Consider the following 22,239-nt stretch of genomic DNA (forward strand, 5'->3'; position numbering starts at 1 on the left):
AGTATAGATGGTGTGATCAGGCTTGTTCCCGGCCATATAGGAGCCCTGGGCACTGGTTCTTCAAATCCTTTCAGGTGGTTCATTCGCTGGCCCCACGTCGTTTCTTCACACATATGCCCGCTATTACTCTGCTCAGTACTGGAGGGAAAAATTCTCTGGGATTCACTATGTGCACCTCTCCTTTTTCAGAATGCTGTTTTGGAAACTCTAGCCACTGTCATTTCCCCATTTGTCCACACTGTCTCATTCAATCAGAAAAGTCACTGGCTCTGCCTCATTTCCCCTCCCCACACTCTTCCTAGAAGTTCCCTCAAGATAGTAAGCTGGGGCAGTCACAGGCTCACCTTGTTTACTCCTCATCTCTCAGAGATCGCTGCCCTTCAGTAACTGATAGCCAGTGTCTTGAAATCCATTTTTCACGTGTTTTTTTCTGTTTTCGGTTGTTTCAGGTAGAAGGGTAAACCCAATCCATGTTACTCCATCTTGGCCAGAGGAGAACATTCTTCTGGGTATTGTTTAAAATTCCAAATCTTTTATTTTAAATTACCAAAAATATGTTTGATCATAAAAGTGGCCTAACCACAGCATCTGAAATGCTCTGTTTATATTCCTATTCCAGACTGAACATTGAAAAATGCATTGTGAGTCTAGAGGGACCCTTCTAACATTCACACTCGCACAGACCTGACGCAGCCTACAGCTTCTTCATCAGGGGAAATCAGTTCATAAATGTTTGTGGAATTTTCTTCAAGGAAACAAAGAATTACACAATGCAAACTGCCTCTAGTTCTGGTCACCTTGTGGAAGAAAAGCATTTTTTCCTAAGGGTCACACAAATAAGGATCCTTTGAATATAGAGCAAAGTTCTGCTTGAATAGTGGGTGTAGTATGCCAGCTCTGAGGACACGTGGACACACAGAGCAGGGAGTTCTTACACATGGTGCACATGTGTTGGCAGGAAGGTGCCAGAGTGAGTGAAAGGAGCATTCCCTGAAAGAACAGGTTGGCAGTTAAGCATTTGAGTAGGTTAGTAACTTTGATGGATCATCAATCTTTCCCCAGAAAAAAGTTTCAGAGAACGCAGCTGTGGTCATGCCTCCAGTGACAGATTTGTTTGCATTGTAAACATTTGGGTGTCATATATGAAAAATAGAGATGCCTTATTCTTCTAGAGAGACTTTTCCAGGGCTTACTAGGAATGGCAATTAATTTCATATAAGAAGCACATTTCAAGTGAGTGTTTGATGACTTCTATTCATTTGTAAAGAACAAGGACTGTTTTTATGTTATGATCAGTGTATAGAACATTTTAGTAAATAATAAATTGTGCTAGTGGTATCTACTGAGGAAAATTTGCCCTTTTTATTAAATAACAGTTTCAAGCATACAATTATAATTATTTTTATTTCGGTACACACCCTTAGCAAAAATGTGCACGTGCATAACATATTGACAGGGCTACAGAGAATGAAAAAAAAAAATGCATGGCACCTAACATAACCCTCAAATAGCTTAGATTCCAGAAGATGGCTGGAGCCTAATGCAAGGCAGAATTCATTCATTCATTTGGTGATACAACAGACACTGAGCTCCTACAATGTTCCAGGACTAAAAGTGCAAGGGTGAACAGCATGCATGACCTTGGGAATCTCACTTGTCTGTGAAGGAAGATATTCCCTCATTCAGCAGATACACAAATGCCTAAACTAGAGCAGGCAGTGTACCGGGAAAAGACACAAAGCCTGCCCTCAAGGGGCTTTCAACGTGGTAGAGGTAGCAGACAACACATGGGGTTCAGAGGGTGACACAATGAGCACTCAGACAAGGTTAGCTCACCATGAGTTGGGTGCCCACTGAAATTTCTTCTAAGTTGATACAAGCCTTGTCGAGACGGTGTACGTTCCAGCTGTGCTGTGCAAGGGTCAGGGAAGGCTTCCAAGGGGGTATTGGAGAATCCTTATTTAATGGAAGGAGAAACAGTCCCACAGAGGGATTTCTCAAGGTCCAAAGGTAACTGGTGGCAGCTGGAACTCCTGACTCACCATCTAGTGCTCCTGACACCATCCTCAGGACAAGGGGAGTGGTTCAGACTGACAGCAGCTGCTCATTTTTAGGCTGGCTGCATCTTTGGAGATCAGAAAAGGAGCATCTAGGAACATTAGAAACAGCTGCGCTGCTCTCAGGCTCTTTGGACTCCAGTTGGATCTTCCCTGGCGTCCTTCAAATGCATTGTTTTTGAGGTGCAGGGTTATAGCTTGAAGGCAGTGAACCCGGTTTTACGTAAAAATGTCATGCACGTCTAGTAGGACCCCAAACAAAATTTTAATTCTGCCTGAGCATAACTGATGCCGATCGGGCTTTGGTTTGAGGGCTTTGGCTTGGGCCTGTGATCATTAAACCTTGGTTAGGACCAACCCCTTGGCTGGGCAGGCATCAGTGTGGCACTCAGATGCTGTTTTCTGCATGACAAAAGGACACACTTAGAGGATCGTATTGCTGAATGATTGCTTTCTGTGGCTCCAGAGGGAATGCTTGACAACTGAAGTGGCTCTTCTGTAGCCAACACTGTGAGCCAAGATTTTCCTTCTCTGAGGGGGGAAAGGCGGGGGGTGTGAGGAGTGGAACATCTGGTGATACAGTAAATCCCGCACGTGCACACTGGGGAGACTCCATTCTTTAAGTGAAAAGGGCGTTAAGTTCCAGTGATACAATAACCGACAAAAGAGATATTGCTGCAAGCAGCCAAGTCTGTTAACAAATGATTTTAAGCTCCTCATTGCTCATTTAATTAGGGGGTACTTTTGCATCCAGGCTGCGGTAGTGGTAATTTCCACTGTGATTACAGTATAGGTGGTTTTGAGATAGACACTAACCTATTTTAAGCATTTCTTATCACATACCGAAGGATGCAAGCCACAAGTTGGCTCACCCACTGTATAGGAAGCCTGCTCACGTTAACATCTGATCCTCTTTCACTTCGTTCCAGGCAAGTAGTTTTGCCTCAGGAAAATTGTCAGGGCAAACCTGAGCCTCCCACTGGGATCGCAGAAAGAGCAGGGCTGGGATGCCACGCCACCATTTCTTTCAGGAACACTTTACTCACCTGTTTGGGCCCTGAGTTTCTTCAAGGGTAAAATGGAATTTTGAGAAGTGAATGAAGGACACAGGCACTGAAGCATCTACCACCTGACAGGCACTGAACCTGTTTCCCCTCCACTTCCCCTTTTCCCGGGATGGGTTTGAGTTCCCCCCAAGCTGTGCCTCGGTACCGCTGCAGAGCATCCATCAGGCAATTTTCATGTACTTTTTTAAACGCAGGACACCCAAACAGGCACATAGCTATACCATCAAGGTGCTGACAGTCTAAAGAAGATAAGGTTACGCAGAGAACTGGGCAGTAAAAACCATTTCACAGAATGGTCGACAAGCACACGCATTTCAGTACAAAAGCGTTTCCACAGTCCCTCGGGCTCCAAGGCACATCCAGTGTCAGTTTTCTCTGCTTCTTGCTGTACTTTTATCAAGGGAAATTGAAGTTATTCTTAAAGACCTGTTGGGGTATGCTTGAGCCCCTTTCTGATTTACTGAGGGAGGCAAAGGGCTTGATAGTGAAGAGAGTGGCACATTGAGGTGAGTGACAGTCAGGAAGGATTGATGGCCCCTGTGTGTTAGCCCAGTGCTCCGGGTAGTAAGTAAAAGCCAGCGATGCTGTGTGCTGTGTGTTCCCTCTCTTCCTGTCGCTCGGGTGACATGGAAATAAGATCGTTGATTCTACCTACAATTTGTAATAAAATATCCAGTGCTGGCAGTGCCTTAACGGTGCATGTGTAACCAAAATTCAAAGACAAATTCTGCTACACTGAACTAAACAACTATTCAGTATAATTGTTAGCAGTGTTATTCTACTTTCTTCTTTGACAAAAGCATAACCAAGAAGGGTTCTGAATAAAGGAAGAGCTGTTCATTGCCGAGTCAGCTAGGCAAGCAAAGCTTTATCTTCCAAAACATCAGGCCTCAGGAAGGACACGGATTTTGCTTAAGAACCAACCTCTTGGAAAAGAAACCTTCCTTGGTAAAGATTTCAAATTAAGTGAGTAATTGATATGGAAGGTCTTGGTGGAGCTATAGGAGTGATTATTAACAGTTCCCAGGGTAACAGGCACTGGCATTTCATCTACGTATTTCTGATTTCAAGAGCATATCTTAGTTCAGAAGGCATTGCCTTGGATGAATTGTGCCATTGGGTGCTTATTTTCATTTAAATGTTTATGTGCATTTGAAAAAATGCATCAAATATATTTAAAAGTGAAAATGGGAGGTGGGAAGGTCAGAAAGTTCTATTATTGCAATATCTTGGATGAGTATGGAATTGATGGCCTTGGGGTATGATGTGGCCGACTCCGTGACTCCATGTGGTTTAAGGATTGGTGCATTGGTAGCTGCGACCCCAGAGCCCGCCCACACAGTGGATCTCACCATAGCGATACGGCAGGTATCTTGACATGTTAAGCCATTAATGTGGTAAACAAAGACGGAGTAAGAACAGCATCAACAAATGGGCATACATTTTTTCTCCAAGATTTCCCCTGCAGGGAAGCCTCCATCAGGCCAGGTGCTAAGGATGTACCAGTGACAAATGAGACTCAGTCCCTGCCCTCACAGAGTTTGTAGTCTAATGAGGAACAGACACGAGTAAACAGGGGATTAAAATGCAGCGTGGCAGGTGCTTGACAGAGGACTGTCAGGTCCATGTGGGTATGTGCAAGGAGAAGAGGAGGGTGGAGATAAGGTCATGGCATGAGGTCAGGCAAATGATAGTTAAGCTGAGACCCAAGGATAAAGTAGATTACGAGACAGATGGAGGGAAACTACTCCAAGGGAAGGGATTTAATTCCCCAAGGGAGGTAAAGCAAAGGGATTTTGAGAAATGGGCCATTTCTTTGTATTGAAGAGAGTCAGGGAAGAATGGAGAGAAATGAGGATGAAGATGCTAAAGGGATCTGTAAACCATGGTGAGAAGTTTTTGAGTGATTGTAAGCTCATTCATAGAAGAATCTAGAGCTGCTTTGTCAAATACAGTAAAGAGTAGCCACTGTCGAATAGTGTGGCTATTTAAATTTTAAATTAATGAAAATTAAGTACAGTTTAGCATTTAGTTTCCCACACACACTAACCACATTTCAAGTGCTGAGAAGCCACATATGGCCAGTTGCTTCTTTACTGAGTGGTGCAGAAAGTTGCACTGGATCCTGGTGATCTAGAATTTCTATTAGAGGAGGGCCAAGAGAACACAAAGACCAGTTCGGATGCAGATGTGTTATGCCGATTGAGATGATGGGGCTCAGTTGGGGCAGGGGGGCTAAAGAGACATTCAGGTGGTGGAATCGATAACTGTAGGGCATGGCAGTCGGGGGGGGGGGGGCAGGTCTACGATGACCCCAGGATTCTGAAGTGGGTAGTCTGCAGAGAGGGGCACCAGCACTGAGGAGGGCACCCACAGTGGGCTGCTCTGCGAGGGACGTAATGAGCTTGTTTGAGATGTAGCGGATTTCAGGTGCTATTGGTCAATGTTAGGTAAACGGAAGGCTCTGTGGCTAGGAAGATGAGGAAGGAAACACCTGAGGAAGTACTATGCCTAATGGGCGTCTTATGGGGAGGCACCTGCAAAGAGTCTGGAAAGGAGCAGCCACTGACATAGAGGGAGGAGAAGAGGGACACAGGAGACAAGCCAGTCCCCACTGCACAAATGCGGGGTCACAGGCACAAAAGGTATGGAAAGGTCAGTGAGCAAACAGTCTGAAAAACTATGGGGAGCCATAGCAATGACAAAGATATTGTGAAGCATAGGACACTGGCTTAACTTCTGTTAATGCTCCCTCGATTTCTGATTGCTCTTTCGGAAGCCACCAAGCCAACAAGGCCAACAATTAAAAAGAACACTTGAAACAGTGTTGTCCAGTAAAGCTCCTTAGTATACCTTTAAAAAGTAGAAAAGAAGTATAAACCTTTCTGTTACGTGATGGCATGGATATGAATGAGCACTCTATGCAACGTTTGTGCATTTATATGCTTAACTAGTTAAGAAATCACTGTCATTAAGCAAACCTTATCGTGGAAGTAACCCCAAAACAAGCCTTGACCTTGCCCCTTATATGACTCATTCTGGATTAGTGAAAGCTTTATTGTATCTTTAGTGTTCAATACCGCTATACATACATGTATACATATGTGTATTTACATACACAGAGTTTGCAAAAAAGGCAGCTGGGATGCTTCTGAGCTGACCTTGCAGCTCCTGGCCTGACTTCTTGTGGCTTCAGTGGCATTGGTCCGGAGCCCTTTCTCCCCTATAGCTTTCACATTGTACCTTAATTATGACAGTTAATTTCCACTTGTAGCCACAGAACCTTTACCTCCTTCAGTCATTTGTGGCTGGTCATGGTTTTCTCTGACCGACTTAACTCGAAATCTGGGTAATTTCCTTGCCTTTTTGGGAGAAGTTGATTTAAAACATTTAAATATTTTCACTGGCTCACTTTTACACTATTTAAGGTATTGCTTACCAACTGCCAACACCAGGCTCATGTGGTAAGATGCAGTTGTACTACACTCCAGTGAAATGAGAAAAATAGGTTTAATATAGGAGTTTGTTCTTCCTTTGTAAATCTTTCTTATGAATGTATGATAGCATGGTAGTTTGTTTCTTTTAATCCTTAACTAGCAAAATTAAAAGTTGTATCAAATCCCAATTCACTTTAAAGTTTTACTTGGCCCATGGAACACTGTTCACAGGAAAGAGGAGGAGGAAAAAATCCACGTATTTCTTACAATCACTTATTTTGCTTCATTGTTAATTAACATTTCATAAATTGCATTTTACCCACAGAATGCACTGTTCACAGGTAGTTTTGAAAATTATAAGAGAATAACTTTCTACAAGAATACTGGGGGAAAAGTAGGACCTTGCCTTTTTCTGGGAGAAGTAAAGGGATCATATATTCCATTCCCACCTGATTCTGTAAGATTTATGGTGGCAGAGTAGCTGTGTGAAAAAAACAAAATTTCAGAAAGAAAGAACCACTGAGGGTCCTGGAGGCCACACCTAAATCGGACATGACACACAAGAACCGCTTCCCTCTCTGGAACTTCCTTAGGGAAGATTTTGGAAAACTGTCTCATTGTCTAACACCTGTACCAATAAATCCCCACCTCTTATCCAGCATAAATCCCTCTTCTTACAATATAATAATAACTTTATAATACCTGGGATTTACATAGTGCCTTTCTTCCTAAGTCCTGTCATTAAATCCTTTTAATAGTTCCATGAGGCAAACATGAATAAATATTACAATTATTACCTTTTATGCAGGGAGGAATTAAGACAGAGGATGACTGAGTACATTGTCCCAGGTTCATAAGTAAGGCAAGACCAGAAGGTAGGGCTGCAGTGGGGAAGCAGCACCTATGGGAGATGTCATTGAGGGACCTGCCAAAAGGTCAGGTTTCATTTTGGGGCTGGTTTGTGGGCATGCAAACTGTGCAGCCGCAGAGGGCCCTTGCCTATTCTATCTTTATTCCCCCCTATTATTTATTTTTATTCCATATGTTCTACTCATCTGTTGACAAGGTCAATAAAAGGAGCATCAGACACAAGGTTTTCACAATCACACAGTCACACTGTGAAAGCCATATCATTATACAATCATCTTCAAGAACCATGGCCTCTGGAACACAGCTCTACATTTTCAGGCACTTCCCTCCAGCCTCTCCATTACTTCTTGAATAACAAGGTGATATCTACTTAATGCATAAGAATAACCTCCAGGATAATCTCTCGACTCTGTTTGGAATCTCTCAGCCATTGACACTTTGTCTCATTTCACTCTTCCCCCTTTTGGTGAGGAAGGTTTTCTCAATCCCTTGATGCTGAGGCTCAGCTCATTCTAGGATTTCTGTCTCATGTTGCCAGGAAGGTCCAAACCCCTGGGAGTCATGTCCCACGTAGACAGGGGGAGGGTGGTGAGATTGCTTGTTGTGTTGACTGGAGAGAGAGACCACATCTGAGCAACAAAAGAGGTTCTCTTGGGGGTGACTCTTAGGCCTAATTTTAAGTAGGCTTGACCTATCCTTTGTGGGGTTAAGTTTCATATGACCAAACCCCAAGACTGGGGGCTCAGCCTATAGCTTTGGTTGTCCATACTGCTTGTGAGAATGTCAAGAATTCAACTTGGGAAGTTGACTTTGCAAATACTTTTTTATTCACTGATCAAATCACTCTGGGATTTATCGGGGATCACTCTGGACAAACCAACAAAATCTCATGTCCTACTCAAGGTTCCATGTACTTATGGAGTTCAGTTAAGCTGTCTACATAAGGTATATTAGGAAATGCACTAGTCAAAATATAAATTTTGTACCAAATAAAACATTTTTTGCTTTAGTCTCACACATAAGTTGAAATTTTTAAATGTTAATTACCATCTATTTTCAGCACCCTGCAGTAATGACATTCCTTTGTTCTTCCTCATGCAAAAACATTTTTTAAATTTGTACATTTAGTCACCATCATTATATACTATAGGCATTCCTAGATTATACCATCTCAATCTTTATCATCTATCTTTCTTTCTGATTTCATTTGTACCCCCAGACCTCCTCCCTCTATCATTCTCACATTCAGCTTCATTTCAGTGTTTTAACATAATTGTATTACAGATAGGTAGTATTGTGCTGTACATTTCTGAGTTTTACATTCAGTCCTGTTGCACAATCTGTATCCCTTCAGCTCCAATTACCCACTATCTACCCTATTTCTATCTGCTGATGGTCTCTGTTACCAACGAAATTCTCCAAGTTTATTCACTAGTATCAGTTCATATCATTGAGACCATACAGTATTTGTCCTTTTGTTTCTGGCTAATCTCAGTCAGCATAATGTCCTTAAGGTCCATCCATGTTGTTACATACTTCATAACTTTATTCTGTCTCACAGCTGCATAATATTCTATTGTATGTATATACCCCAGTTTGTTTAGCCACCCGTCTTATAATGGACATTTTGGCTGTTTCCATCTCTTCGCATTTGTAAATAGTGCTGCTATAAACCTTGGTGTGCAAATGTCCGTTTGTGTCCTTGACCTCATGTCCTCTGAGTAGATACCTAGCAATGGTATTCCCGGGTCATATGGCAATTCTATACTTAGCTTTTTGAGGAACCGCCAAAAAGCCTTCCACAGCAGTTGTACCATTTGACATTCCTACCAATCGTGGATAAGTGTGCCTCTTTCTCCACATCCTCTCCAGCACTTGTCATTTTCTGTTTTATTGATAATGGCCATTCTGGTGGGTGTGAGATGATATCTCATTGTGGTTTTGATTTGCATTTCTCTAATAGCCAGAGAAGTTGAGCATCTCTTCATGTGCCTTTTGGCCATTTCTATTTCCTCTTCTGAGAAGTGTCTGTTCAAGTCTTTTTCCCATTTTGTAATTGGGTTGGCTGTCTTTTTGTTGTTGAGTTGAACAGTCTCTTTATAAATTCTGGATGCTAGACCTTTATCTCATATGTCATTTCCAAATATTGTCTCCCATCGTGTAGGCTGTCTTTTTACTTTCTTGATGAAGTTCTTTGATGCGCAAAAGTGTTTAATTTTGAGGAGTTCCCATTTATTTCTTTCTTCAATTCTCTTGCTTTGGGTGTAAGGTCAAGAAAACCACCTCCAAGTATAAGATTTATAAGATATTTCCCTACATTTTCTTCTAGCAGTTTTATGGTCTTAGATCTAATGTTTAGGTCTTTGATCCATTTTGAGTTAACTTTTGTATAAGGTGTGAGATATGGGTCCTCTTTCATTCTTTTGCATATGGATATCCAGTTCTCTAGGCACCATTTATTGAAGAGACTGTTCTGTCCCAGGTGAGTTGGCTTGACTGCCTTATCAAAGATCAATTGTCCATAGATGAGAGGGTCTATATCTGAACACTCTATTCGATTCCATTGGTCAATATATCTGTCTTTATGCCAGTACCATGCTATTTTGGCCACTGTATCTTCATAATATGCCTTAAAGCCAGGTAGCATGAGACCTCCGACTTCATTTTTTTTCCTCAGGATACTTTTAGCTATTTGGGGCACGCTGCCCTTCCATATAAATTTGGTTATTGGTTTTTCTGTTTCTGAAAAGTAAGTTTTTGGAATTCTAATTGGTATTGCATTGAATCTGTAAATCAATTTAGGTAGAATTGACATCTTAACTACATTTAGTCTTCCAATCCATGAACACGCTATGCCCTTCCATCTATTTAGGTCTTCAGTGATTTCTTTTAACAATTTCTTGTAGTTTTCTTTGTCTAGGTCTTTTGTCTCTTTAGTTAAATTTATTCCTAAATATTTTATTCTTTTGCTTGCAATTGTAAATGGAATTCGTTTCTTGATTTCCCCCTCAGATTGTTCATCATTAGTGTATAGAAACCCTACAGATTTCTGAGTGTTGATCTTGTAACCTGCCACTTTGCTGTACTCGTTTATTAGCTCTAGTAGTTTTGCTGTGGATTTTGCAGGGTTTTTGACTTATAGTATCATATCATCTGCAAACAGAGTTTTACTTCTTCCTTTCCAATTTTGATGCCTTGTATTTCTTTTTCTTGTCTCATTGCTCTGGCTAGAACTTCCAACACGATGTTGAATAACAGTGGTGATAATGGACATCCTTGTCTTGTTCCTGATCTTAGGGGGAAACTTTTCAGTTTTTCCCCATTGAGCATGGTGTTAGCTATGGGTTTCTCATATATTCCCTTTATCATTTTGAGGAAGTTCCTTCTATTCCTATCCTTTGAAGTGTTTTCAACGGGAAAGAATGTTAAATTTTGTCAAATGCCTTTTCTGTATCAATCAAGATGATCATGTGGTTCTTTTGCTTTGATTTGTTGATATGGTGTATTACATTAATTGATTTTCTTATGTTGAACCATCCTTGCATACCTGGGATGAATCCTACTTGGCATGATGTATAATTCTTTTAATGTGTTGCTGGATTTGATTTGCTAGAATTTTGTTGAAAATTTTTGCATCTATATTCATTAGAGAGATTGGTCTGTAGTTTTCTTTCTATGTAATATCTTTGTCTGGCTTTGGTATGAGGGTGATGTTGGCTTTGTAGAATGAGTTAGGTAGCTTTCCCGCCTCTTCAATTTTTTTTTGAAGAGTTTGAGCAGGATTGGTACTAATTCTTTATGGAATGTTTGGTAGAATTCACATGTGAAGCCATCTGGTCCTGGAATTTTCTTTTGGGGGAGCTTCTTAATGACTGATCCAATTTCTTTAATTGTGATTGGTTTGTTGAGGTCGTCTATTTCTTCTCAAGTCAATGTTGGTTGTTCATGCCTTTCTAGAAAGTTGTCCATTTCATCTACATTGTTGCATTTATTAGTATAAAGATGTTCATAGTATCCTGTCATTACTTCCTTTATTTCTTGGAGTCAGTGGTTATGTCTCCTCTTCCATTTCTGATCTTATTTATTTGCATCCTCTCTCTTCTTCTTTTTGTCAATCTTGCTAAGGGTCCAAGAAAGTTGATTTTCTCAATTGTTTTCATGTTCTCAATTTCATTTATTTCTGCTCTAATCTTTGTTATTTCTTTCCTTTTGCTTACTTTGGGTTTAGTTTGCTGTTCTTTCTCTAGTTCTTCCAAGTAGACAGTTAATTCCTTAATTTTTGCCCTTTCTTCTTTTTTGATATAGGCATTTAGGGCAAAAAATTTCCCTCTTAGCACTGCCTTTGCTGCATCCCACAAGTTTTGATATGCTGTGTTTTCATTTTTATTTGCCTCAAGATATTTACTGATTTCTCTTGTAATTTCTTCCTTGACCCACTGGTTGTTTAAGAGTGTGTTGTTGAGCCTCCACATATTTGTGAATTTTCTGGCACTGCCTTTTGTTGATTTCCAACTTCATTCCTTTATGATCTGAGAAAGTGTTTTGTATGATTTCAATCTTTTTAAATTTATAGAGACTTGCTTTTTGACCCAGCATATGGTCTATCCTTGAGAATGATCCATGAGCACTTGAGAAAAAGGTGTATCCTGCTGTTGTGGGGTGTAATGTTCTATAAATGTCTGTTAAGTCTAGCTCATTTATTATATTATTGAAATTCTATGTTTCTTTATTGATCCTCTGTCTAGATGTTCTGTCCATTGATAAGAGTGTGGCATCGAAGTCTCCAATTATTATGGTAGATGTGTCAATTTCTCTTTTCAGTGTTTGCCTCATGTATTTTGGAGCATTCTGGCTTGATGCATAAATATTTATGATTGTTATGTCTTCTTGTTGAATTGTTCCTTTTATTAATACACAGTGTCCTTTTTTGTCTCTTTTAACTGTTTTACATTTGAAGTCTAATTTGTTGGATGTTAGTATAGCTACTCCAGCTCTTTTCTGATTGTTATTTGCATGAAATATCTTTTCCCAACCTTTCATTTTCAACCTATGTCTATCCTTGGGTCTAAGATGTGTTTCCTGTAGACAGCATATAGATGGGTCCTGTTTTTTAATCCATTTTGTCAGTCTGTGTCTTTTGATTGGAGAGTTTAATCCATTAACATTTAGTGTTATTACTGTATGGGTAGTAGTTTCTTCTATTGTTTTGCCTTTTGGATTTTATATGTCATATCTAATTCTTTTTACCTTTACTGATAGTCTTCATTTCTGCACTCTTCTCCATTCCTCTCTCTACTGTCTTTTTGTATGTGCCTCTAGTACTCCTGTTAATATTTCTTGCAGAGCCAGTCTCTTGGTCACAAATTCTCTCAGTGATTTTTTTGTCTGAAAATGTTTTAATTTCTCCCCATTTTTGAAGGCCAATTTTGCTGGATATAGAATTCCTGGTTGGCAGTTTTTCTCTTTTAATAATTTAAATATATCATCCCACTGTCTTCTCGCCTCCATGGTTTCTGCTGAGAAGTCTACACATAGTCTTATTGGGCTTCCATTGTATGTGATGGATAGCTTTTCTCTTGCTGCTTTCAAGATTCTCTTTGTCTTTGACCTCTGACATTCTGATTAGTAAGTGTCTTGGAGTATGTCTATTTGGATCTATTCTCTTTGGGGTATGCTGCACTTCTTGGATGTGTAACTTTAAGTCTTTCATAAGAGTTGGGAAATTTTCAGTGATAATTTCCTCCATTAGTTTTTCTCTTCCTTTTCTCTTCTCTTCTCGGACACCCACAACACGTATATTTGTGCGCTTCATATTGTCATTCAATTCCCTGAGTCCCTGCTCATATTTTTCCATTTTTTTCCTTATATTTTCTTGTCAGATTTATATATTCTGTCCTCCAGTTCACTAATCCTATCTTCTGCTTCTCGAAATCTACCATTGTAGGTTTCCATGTTTTTTTTAATCTCTTCTACTGTGCCTTTCATTGCCATAAGTTCTGTGATTTGTTTTTTCAGACTTTCAGTTTCTTCTGTTTGTTTTGTTTTTCTCTTCTATAACCTTTGTTATATCCTCCCTCAATTCATTGATTTGATTTTTCATGAAGTTTTCCATGTCTGTTCCTATATTCTGAATTGTTCAACAATTGTTGAATTATTGGTTTGTTCCTTTGACTGGGCCATATCTTCAATTTTCATAGTGTAATTTGTTATTTTTTGCTGGCATCTAGGCATTTAATTACCTTAATTAGTTTATTCTGGAGATTGCTTTCACTTCTTTTACCTAGGGTTTTCTTGCTGGATGAATTTGTTGTCTGTCTGTTCTTTCACATTCAGTTCAGCTTTTTCTGAACCTCTAGCTTAGGTTTTGTTTAACAGAGGAGAATTTTTCAGTTCTTGTGTTCTTGTTTCCTGCTTGCCTGTATGGTGCCTTCCCCACCCCCCCCCCCCACCCTTACGAGGGTCTACTTAGGTATTATAGACCCAAGCCGAATTTTCCCAGACCAAACTGGCCTCCTATCAGAAGGAAAGAGTCACCTGTGTCAGTTTTCCCTGAGGGTGAGACCCAGTAGGTTGAATGACTTTCCTGTGAAGTCTCTGGGCTCTGTTTTTCTTATCCTGCCCAGTATGTAGCACTTATCTGCCTGCAGGTCCCACCAGCATAAGATGATGTGGTACCTTGAACTTTGGAAGACTCTCCCTGCTGGTATGTGGTGGAGACAGAGGAGAGGTTGTAGGCTGGTTTTAATGGCTTCAAATTACCAAGCTCTGGTGTCTGAATTCCTTAAGGGAGGGTTTCCACCTGAATTGGGCTTCACCCCTCCCCTGGGGAAGGTACAGCCTCCAGACAAGCCCTCATACAAGCTTGACTCTGCCTATGCCTGGGGCAATTGCAGCCTGAGAAGTCCTGCCGCTGTATCCAAAGGCAGTCAAGCCTCCATAGAAACACAGCCGCAAAAACCTGTTTCATTTTTTTTTCTTTTTCCATCAGCCCTGCCCCCTTGGTGCCAGGACAAAAATGAGCGACCTCCACTTTGACCAGGTTCAGCTGAGCTGGGGCCTATTTTTAGTAGTCAGAATTTGTTAATTCCACAGTTGGCATTTGGTTGGGCTCAGCCCCTGCTGCTCGTAAAGTCCTTTCCTTTCCCTCTGGGAAGCAGCCTGTGGGGATGAGAGGTCGGCCGCTGCGGCTTGGGGGAACTCATGGTTCGGGGGGGGCTCACAGCCAGTCCAGCTGGTCCAGATGGGGGTACACTGTGTGTCCGGTCACTGATGTGGCCCCAGGAGCTGTTCTGTACTGTTCCTGGTTATTTACTAGTTGTTCTGGAGGATGAACTAAATCACGCACCTTGTTAGGCTGCCATCTTGGTGCCTCCCCCTATTCTGCTATCTTGAATTCTGAATAAATTTTGAACAAGGGCTTCATAATTTCGTTTTTCCTGGGGCTCTACCCATTATGGAGCTTGTCCTGGGCATATGACCTAGCTTGACCACACTGACTGGAGGAATTGGTGACTGTGCAGGCTGTTTGCAACCTGGAATGCATCATGCAAATGTGCTTGTGTAAGAAGGTAGCCGGGTCTGAAAGGCAACCAGAGAAAGTGAAGCAGGGCACGCAACCCCAGGGAACAGAGAGTTCCAGTGATATACTGGGGAGGGCCTAAAAACCTAAAGCCTAATATGACATGAAAAAGACACAGTGGAGGAAATTCATGATGGGGGGAGACCCTGTTAAGCAATAACAAAGAGAAATGTTCTTATTAGTGACATTAGAGATCATTTTAAATGAGATTTTAAAAGGTCATGAAGGTGCCATTTAAACAGTTGTGTTTATGAAGCTCGTGGTTAAAAGGTCTAGAAAGTTAAAGTGTATAAATGTATGTATCTGCAGAGAATGTAGGCTCAAAGGGAAGTGACTCCTGAAGGAAGACATGAGTGATAGAGGCTGTCCAACTAAAAGAAAAATTCTGGAGGCTTTCAGCTAGAAGATTTCTCCAGTCCTCTCACCAAAATCCTGGGTGTAGATTCTTCCTAAAGCATCTTAAAGACTGGAAGAATCTATATGGTGTTTGAAAAGCCAAATCTAGCTACCACCATAATACATAATTTAGAGCATTCCCCCCCCCCCATATTTTTAGTATTTCTGAAATCAGGAGATATCTTATACTTGAATTATATATTTTTACAAACAAAACTCTTCCTGCCAAAACAAAAGTACCTTCCAATCCATGGGTCAGCAAACCTCTTCCATAAAGAACCACATAGTAAATAAATAGCTTTATGGGTGTACAGTCTTTGTCAAAACCACTCAGCTGTGCCCTTGTGGCACGAAAAGAGCAATAGGTAATATGTAAATGCATGAGGGAGGCTGTGCTCCAGTAAAACTATTTCATGTTTTCACATCACAAAATATTATTCTTTTGATTTTTTTAACCATTTAAAAATGATTAAAAATTATAAAGATAGGGAATAGGCAAGACTTGGCCTGAAGGCCACAGGTGCCACCCCTGTTTCAATCGGTGGCCTCCTAGAATCAAAGCATCCCTGTTTGAACCTGAAGAGGCTGCTCCTGGCCAGAGAGATGTGACTTTCTTCTGCGTAGAGTTCCTTTGGTTCTTTTTTCATTCAGAGATGAAAATGCAGATTTAACTGCTTCATCCAAGAATTAACCTGATCTTAAAGTTGGTAACACATAAACATGAATTGGTTTAGATTTTTATATTGCTCAGTGTAGTGTGCATTTGCAAGAAGGATCTAGGAAATATTGAAAACAAAATTAGGAAAAGTTCATACTTCTATATACAGTAACATGCCAGTGCATTTCAGACACAACCCTTTCATTAGATTTCCTTTGTTCGGCAATGTTCTAATTATCCCTTTATCTTTAAGCTCCACTTTCTTCTTTTCAATTGTGTCATTTTTCTTTGTGTTTTTCACATGTACAATAGACCTTATTCACAAGAAGGCGGAGGTGCGATCTAGAACAAGACTTGTAATACAAGGAAACTTAAACAGGGTGGAAATTAAATAAATTTAAGCATAAAAAAAAATTAGAAGGAAATCGAACCCATCTTGCTTAGCACAGCATGCTAACAACGTATTTTGAAGATTTAATATTCATCACTGACCAGAGATCAATGGTCATGGTTGAATTTATTATTTAAACGTTGATGAAAAAAATTGAAGTGTAGCCTTAGATAGCAGTCAAATGCTAAAAAGGGACAGAAATGCTCTTGGCTTTTCACGGACTTGGAGCAGCACCGAGTTCTCACTCCAGCATCCAACCCATCCTGGGCACCTGGTCTGGCCCAGACTGCCGAACTATTGGCCAACATTTTTGGTATCTGAAAGCCAATCTTTCTAGTTTACCTTTTCTAATATCTCCTTGGTAAGAGCCAGGAGGACTGTGGGCCTCTCCTAAGAGCAGCCCTGGGAGAACCCACAGGAAACGCACAGCTGAGGGGTAGGTGCACTCTGGAACCTGGGTTTTCAGAAGAGAAAGTAGGCAGCAGCATAACCTTGAGAAGGTTAGATCATTTCTGAGTGTAGAAGCCAATGCTACCAAATTTGGAGGAGCTTTTGTTACCATGCCACATTTTGCTTCCTGGCTGTGGAGTGCCTGCCTGTGCACAAGCCCACGCCTTCTCTGCTAGCTGCATAGACAAGTGTTAGGGGTCTTGAACCATTTTTGCTTTTTATCAAGTTCAAACCCCTTATGTAATCATTGCAGGTCGTTTTCCAGTTCACAAAGCTATTTCCGGAATACCTGGAGTAATCGGCACTGGCCATTTCTGTCCAGTGAAACTGTCAGCATTCCCATATTTGGAGTTGAATCCTCATAACATTTCCTCTTAGCCCTGTCACTATAGCTAGTTACATTTCTGGTCTTTAAAAATACATAAATCCTCAGACCTCCCCACTGATGCTCATTTCAGACAAAGGCTTGATCTTAAGTTAATCTTAATAGAAACGTTAGATGTTAGAAATGGTGAGAGCAGGGGTGGCCCCCACTGAGCCCGGCTGCCTGGTCTTTGGCGTGGGCAAGGCACCCTGTGACCTTGCCACGCTCCTCTGAGGCCCCAACAGCTGCAGCCCATCAGGCCGGGATAAATCATGCTTGGCTCTGGCTAAACTTAAGTGATTCCAACAGATGAGCATCTTCAACAAAATGAAAAGTCCCTGCACAAGCCTTTCTCTGATTCCTGATGATATGGGACTCTTATTGCTGATTATAATTAGGGTTCTCGCTTCTCCATCGAGCCTGGCATTTACCAGGAAAGGCCTGTGGGAGTCAGTAATGAGGCGGGGGCCAGGCCGGCCATAGTCTAATTGCAGTTAAGGCATTTGTGCAGAAGGGTGAACCTGGTGGGCCTCGTATTTCTGTAGCCTTGTCCCCTGCCCTCTCTCCACAAACCTCTGGCCACTCCAACCCCAGCAAGAAGTGCTCTGACTCATTGCATCCCTGGTGCCACATGTATACAAAGTCCCTTCAAAACCCAGGATAAGCAGGTTAAAGGAAATCTGAAACAGAGTGGAAAATGAAAGGGGTTAGCTTTGTGTATCGTTTTTTTGCATTATTTACTGAGTACCACTAAAAGGAAACTGCCCATTGAACTTACTTGGTTTTTGTTTTAGTTCCTTCATTAAAGCAGGCAATGTGCTGCCCTCTAAACTGTTTACTTGAGGTATTCCGAACTCTAAGCACTTGGGAATAAGTTAGAGAAATGCAGAACTGTGGCAGCAGTAGCTCTGAAGCCCCTTTGCCCTTGAGCAGCGGTGGCGCTAAGGGGGCTCGGCACGGCCCCGGGGGCTCCTGTCCTCAAGGAGCTTTGCTGGCCGCTGCAGGCGCTGCGGGTGTGTAAAGCAAAAACACTAGAAGATGTGAACAAAAAGATGAAGGTGGAAGCAGCAGTCACCTGGCGCCACGGCTAATTGCCAGGCAAACTGGAAAAACCAAAGCGCCATCTGAGAGCTCAGAGGAGAAGCTGTCCTCCAGGCTGGGGCCCCAGGTGGCCGTGGTGGCTGCAGGGAGGGAGGCAGTGAAAGGAAAGGGCCTGGGAAACCAGCAGAAGGAGCAGATGTTCACATCCCTGGAAGAGAGTGAATTTTCAAAAAAAATAATTTGATGCCGAGTGAGTGTCCAAGGGAATTGCCAGATTATGCCTTGGAGGGCTGTCAGCGTGGAGACCTCCCAGATCGTTTCCAAAGTGCCGTCTTTGCTATGGTTTCACTTTTATCCCCCACACCAAGACTGCAGCAGGTCCTCATGAATGGAACTCTCCCCCCGGCGGTCTCTGGCACTGCAGTGGGAAAAAAGGTTTGGGGTTCAGGCTAGAAAATACTTGTGGTCACTTGCTGTGGCCCCGTCTCTTTCCAGGGCCAGACCATGGCCTTCCTGCCACTCCGCCTGCAGCCTCGGGTCCGAGAGTCCCCCCAGACCCCGCCTTGATCTCTGTGAGTCCTTGTGCAGGGGGCCCCTCGGAGCTCAGGCAAGGGCCACGGCTGCCTTGGTGGGTACCCCAGACATAGCCCAGGGCTTGGCACCCAGGGGTGCTCGCAGAATACAGGTAGAATGATGGCTGATGCCGTGAGCACGTGTCCATTCTGGCTGGGCCGTGTCCCTGATGGTCCAGCTGTCCCATACTTAAATCTCACTGGCTCCTGGCTTTGTCCCAGCCCCCTCGTGCGCTGAGCACCTGCGGCTCCTCACGCCACCTTCTCTGCCTTGTCCCGCGAGGATGGTGCCCTCACACCATAGCCCCGCCACGCACCTACCATGCGCCACCTTCGTAGCTAAGGGCCAGCGATCCCATGGGTCCTGCCCTGAAGGGCCTCCTGACCCCCAGGCTGTGGCAGGCTAGGGTTGGGGTGAGGACATCTCAAGGCTTGTCCTCTTAGTGAGCATCCGGGGTCACCATCTGTAACTCAGACCGGTCGGGCTCCTATCCTCCCCCCAGTGACCGGGGCCCCAGCTGAGATGCTCAGAGACGCTCCCCACCACACCTTCTGCAGGTGCTGCCAGGACCCTCTCAGCTGAGGCCTTTCCCCAGAGCAGGGTGGCAGGCAGGCTGGTGACAGCTAGCACCATCCAGGAGTTACTGAGAGCCATGGGCGTCCCTACAGCCAGGGCCAGCTCTTCCCTGGGAGTGCTTGGTGGTGACAGGACCCCCTCCCTCCACTGCTTCGTGCCTTCAGGGGCAGCTGCCCAGGCTCTGGTGGCCAGGTGAACCCCCCTTTCCCATGCGGGCAGCAGCTGCTGAGCTGTGCCTCCAGAAGACCTCCACCCCTGGGCAGCTGGCTGTACGTGTCCTGTAGACACTGGCCTCACCGTCGGCTCATGGCTGGGAACAAGCTGCTTTGTCTGTGGCACAGGGAACAGAGGTGGGTGGGCAACGCAAGCCCCAGCTTAATATGCATGGCTGGTGAGGAGTGTCTGGGACACCTGTCCCCGGCGAACCTGCAAGGAAAAGCAGCTGAGGCTCTGGCCGTGGTCCCCCTCCCTACTGATCTGGTGTTTCCTGTAGGGAGAGGAGCACGCTCACCGAGGGGCCCCTGCTGGGCCCTGCCACCATGCTTGTGAGTGGAATTACTCAGCTCCTTACCCCTCACCACCTACGTGCCTGGGCTTGCTGTTGCCTATTGACAAACAGAAACCTTTACCTCCCCTGGCCCTGTCAAGTCATCATTTCAGGTGGTAGCCAGCTGGCGGGCATGGCCTCTGGAGCCCCTGGCTGGACTCACTGAGGGGCCCTGCCCTGCAGATGCCCCCCAGTGCCGCTGCCTCACTCACCCAGCTCCTCAGGTCATTGCTAAAGAGACTGTCTCAGTTTGCTGGGGCTGCTGTAACAAAAGTACACAGCCACATCCACTTTAGTAACAGAAATTTCTTTCTCACAGTTCTCGACACTTGAAGTCCAAAATCAAGCTGTTGGCAGGGCCGTGCGTCCTGTGAGGGCTGCAGGGATAGGTGGTGGCTGGCTGGCAGTCCACTACTCAGCCGCTGCCTCCCATCAGGGCCGTCTGTCTGTCTTGGCCTCAGTCATCTCTGTGTCCAGGTTCCCTCTCCTTATAAGGACACCAGGAAGGTGCATTAGGATCCACCCTAGTCCAGTTCGGCCTCATCTTAATGGAGAACATCTTCAAAGATCCTGTTTCCAATTAAGGCCACACTCACAGGGAGGGGGCTCAGGACTTAAACATGTCTTTTTTTTGGGGGGGGCACAATTCAGTCCCCACTGTTACCTTCCAGAGACCCCACCCCACCCCCCTCATTCCACCCTCCGTAAACAGACCTCCCCACCCGACTCCCCGTCCTTCACGGTGGTGTCAGCACCTGCCTTTCCTCTGGCGTCTGCAGTCCCTGGCCCAGCGCCTCGACTTCCTGGAGAGACCAGCTCTGTCGTGTTCGCGGCGGCCTCGTGGCACCTGGCGCATGCAGGGGCTCAGGGTGGACGGGGGCGGGGGGGGCCAGAGATGGTGGAAGGGGGGTCTTCACCTTCCCCAGTGTCGCGCGGTCTGATGACAGGGTCTCTTTGTGTCTGCGCTCAAACACGGTCCGACTCCAAAGACGTGAAAGGTGTGACCAAGAGGTGGTGTCTTGGTGGCAGCTGTAGAGCCGAGATGTTTACCCTCGCGTTAAACTGTTGAAAAGAAAGAAAAAAATACGCTTTCACAGCCCCATGGGCACCCACATCAAGGCGCCATCGAGTGGCCAGGGTGGGCCTGGTCTGAGTGCCACAGCGGGTGGCCAGGGCTCTGCAGCCCTTTCCGGAAGGGTTGGCTGGTTTGAGGTACCACGTCTGCAGAGCTAGACCCAGGGGGGCTCTTTGCTTGGACAGCCATCAGCCTGCCAGGATAAAACAAAATAGAAATGGATGATGGCTGACATTTCATCTTGTAGCAGGGGCACCCGAGGACCAGGTCACACAAAAATGGCCCCAAGTAGGCATCGCACACCATGTTCCATGGAGAAAAGCAACGTTAATGGTTGAAAGAGTCTGGCAACAGCAGGCAGGAGAGAATTAAAGGGGGTTGGCTCCAGCAGGTACTGCCCCATGCCTTGAATAAGAACAGGCATCTCTCCAGCACTTGCTCTGTGCCAGGTGATGCTCTGAGCACTTTTCCCGGATCACCCATTCTGTCCTCAGAGGTAGCTACTGTTATTAGCCCCTTTTACAGATGAGGAAACCGAGACACAGCTCATCCACCAAGCAGGAAACTGAGGCAAGAGTCCAGGACCAGGTACTGCGCCACTTCTCCGAGGTGTGTGGATGTGGCAAAACACCAGAAGACGGTGGTGGTGTGTGCTTTTGGCCCACGCCCTGTGTGTGAGCAACACTCACTAAAATGCCACAGGCCTGGGCACCGACAGGGAGGTATCCCTCTGCAGGCTGAGGGACTCGGGCACCAACAGACACACCAGATACATTTTTCCCTGATGAGATTTTCATCAACTCCCAGTTTTTACTGAAGGCTTTTATCACAGAGTTCCTTACTAAATGAGTTCACTAAGCTTGCTAATTGAGGGGGAAAAAAATCATGAGGGAAGGTACAGATGCCGTTTCACCAGAGGCACTTTATTCGGACTACAAAGTTCAAAATTTTATGGCAGGTAATGTTCATGTTGTCTGCTGTAATACAGTGAGAAAAGACCAAGAGTAATTATTCTCGTAGTGGAGAACGGAATTAACAAAAGAAAGATCAGTGTGTATTTTCTGATTTGAAACTGTATTCCTAGTGAATTGAATATCAACCAGCAATGCAATGCTGTATTTGATTCTATCTCAACTTACAGAATAGAGAAGAGCTCAG

The 22,239-nt window shown here is 43.9% G+C and overlaps 1 protein-coding gene across 6 annotated transcripts in view; it reads left to right on the top strand.

Annotated features, from left to right (window-relative positions):
• NR3C2 (nuclear receptor subfamily 3 group C member 2) overlaps positions 1-22,239 on the top strand; it is a 396,224-nt gene that overhangs the window by 369,325 nt on the left and 4,660 nt on the right. The window lies entirely within an intron of this gene.

The sequence above is a fragment of the Tamandua tetradactyla genome, chromosome 22, assembly GCF_023851605.1.
Source record: "Tamandua tetradactyla isolate mTamTet1 chromosome 22, mTamTet1.pri, whole genome shotgun sequence".
Classification (NCBI taxonomy): Eukaryota; Metazoa; Chordata; class Mammalia; order Pilosa; family Myrmecophagidae; genus Tamandua; species Tamandua tetradactyla.